This window comes from Moschus berezovskii, chromosome 23 (genome assembly GCF_049115385.1).
Source record: "Moschus berezovskii isolate FMDL1 chromosome 23, NW_MosBer_1.0, whole genome shotgun sequence".
Taxonomy (NCBI): Eukaryota; Metazoa; Chordata; class Mammalia; order Artiodactyla; family Moschidae; genus Moschus; species Moschus berezovskii.
Window position 1 is genome coordinate 59,396,636 of NC_142482.1, and position 2,644 is coordinate 59,399,279.

A 2,644-nucleotide genomic window follows, 5' to 3' on the forward strand; every position below is an offset into this window, starting at 1 on the left:
GGGTTGCCATTCCCTTCTCCAGGGCATCTTCCTGACCCAGGGATCGAACCCACATCTCCTGCATCTCCTACGGTGGCAGGCAGATTCTTTACGACGAAGCCACCTGGCAAGCCCAAAATATTAACTAATTCTTTTTTTAAAGGAAACAGAACAAATAATCACATATCATGCTTCCTGCCTTTTGTCTGAAGAACTCAGAGTGATTTATAGACATTCTCACAATACCCCTTCAGCGAGACAAAGAGCATTAACACTGTCCCAGGGCCTGCATTTTGCCCGTGGGAAGCTCAGCTGCAGACTGTCCACAGGTGTTCCTGGAGCCACATTCAGAAGAGGAGACAGAACTAGAACTCGCTTGAAGCATCAGCGTTTTTAGTCTGGGCGAGAACCGTATTGAGGTTTTTTAGGGTTAGCAGCAGGTGAGAGTGTTTTGTTGTCTGTGGTGTTTGTCTTGGCAGCTCCCCTGTAATCGCTCGTCTTGGGTTTGAACAGTGGGAGCCTTGCTGTCTGACTTGGCAGTGCCTTGCCTCATGGAAAGAATCGTTGCTACTCTTTGCTTTGTTTGCGCGTCTGTTTATGTTTCTTGACTTATTTGCCTTAAGTTTTAGGTTCATCGGATTTAGGGTCAAAACAGATGCAAAACTCCCTCAGGTACAGCTTTGCAACGATTGGTCCAGTTTTCGAGAAGTTCTACAGAAGTCGGCACAACTTTCATCGGGCCAGGCTTTGCGTGATAACTAAGCAGCAGAACCTTAGCTGAAGGCATGCTGGGCAGAGGGTGATGATGATAAAGCAAATGTCATTTCCTCCCGTGGACACAGGGGCCCAGGCCTCAAAACCACAGAGGACCAAAGGGACCGAGATGACATACTGGCTCCCCAAGCATCTTCCTCACTCAGACTTTCCCAGTGGAATACTTGGAAGCCAATATCATTTATTCCTGGAAATAAAAGGTGTATTGAAAATGTTTTTCCTGGGACTTCCCCTGCTGTCCAGTGGTTAAGACTCCATGCTTCCACTGCAGGGATTGATCCCTGGTTGGAGAACTAAGGCTGCATGGCATGGCCAAAATGAGAAATGTCTTTCCTGTCCTGGAAACAAGAGTCAGTGCTGTTTAGAAAGCTGACTCTCACTGTTCTTGAGAAAGTTGAAGTAATGTCTCAGTAAGATCAGCCCCGAGTCTCTTCTCTTTAGCCATTCGGCCCCTGAGCTGGTTTGGATCTGAGGGACCCTTCAGGGGCCTCTCCTGCCAGGGGGTGAGCTGACTGGCCTCTGGTTTGCCATTCGCACATGGACAAATCACTCCTTTTCATTTTTTCATGATTGGCAATCTAGTCCAAGGGTCACATCATCCTAAACCTTGATCTGGCACGTGATTTGCCGTAGCGGGAGAATCCCTCTGTTGTGCTTTTATTTGGAGACGGCACTAGAGAAGAGGAGGGTTTGAACAGGGTTGAGTTAAGTCTGGAGCTCACCAGGCGGCGTGGCAAAGAACCCACCTGCCAATGCAGGAGACACAAAGAGTCGGATACAACTGAGCATGCACACATTCACAAGTTAAGTCTGACTTACTCTGTGGACGTCCCAGAGGTTGCGTGGGATAGGCTTATAAAATCCCATTTCATTGTTTATCTGAAAATCAGATTTAATCGGGCATCCTCTACTTCTTAATTTGCTAAATCAGGTTGGTCAGTTGGGTTAGAGCCGGAAAGTTTTCACCGCCGGGCATCATGGGAGATTCCCTGCATGCTCCCTGCAGGTGGAGGGCTCCGTTCTGTGCGCCTTGGACCTGGAGATGGAAGCCCTGTTCCAGTGGCTGCTGCCTCCCTCGCCGTGAGAAAGACGGAATAATAACAGCCTGTAAAGATCTTCCTGATGCTCGGTGAATACATTATATTAATGAAGTTATCACTTTAAATGAACCCTGGCAGCTGCCCTTGTTCTCTTAACTGGTAACAACTGCCTCCAGGGCCAGGCAGGGGGTGCCCAGACGGGGGAGAGGAAGATCTGGGAGATGCAGGGATAAGACCTCCCCGCTCCTATCAGAGGTTCTAGTACAGCTTTCACGGCAAAGAAGAAAGATCGCTGAGTGCAGAGTGAGGCTCTGAAGGATGCTTCTGCGCTTAGGAGACTTTTCCATGTGTTTCCTCCCTGGGTTTCTGGGTCTTTGTTTTCAGCTGTGCTCTGCACAGGAGCTGGAAAGCTAACTCCCCAAAAGTGAACTTCCTCTTCTTCTATAAACTGACCCCTGGTGGTTGCTATAGCAACTGCAAAGCGAGCATAATGAGCCGTGTAAACAAGGCTGATTCCCAGCGCTAGGGCAGGGCAGCTGGGGAGGGATGGGAGGAATTTGATGTGCCTGGAAAGTGGCTCTGGGGAAGAGAAGGAAATGCTGCAAAACATCCCCCTTCCTCCCCTCCTCCCCAACCCTCCTCCCCTTCCCTCCTCACTCCTCCGCTCTCCTCTCACCTCCAGCCTCCCCAGAGAGCTGGGAGAGGAGACAAAGGCTGCAGGCGGACAGCGTGCAGGGGCCTGCCTTGGATGCTGAGGAGCTGAACACCGTATGACCGAAAAATGAAATCTACACATTTACCCAGAGCCCTAGGCTAGAAATGCACCTATCTGACCTCTTTATTTTTGTGAG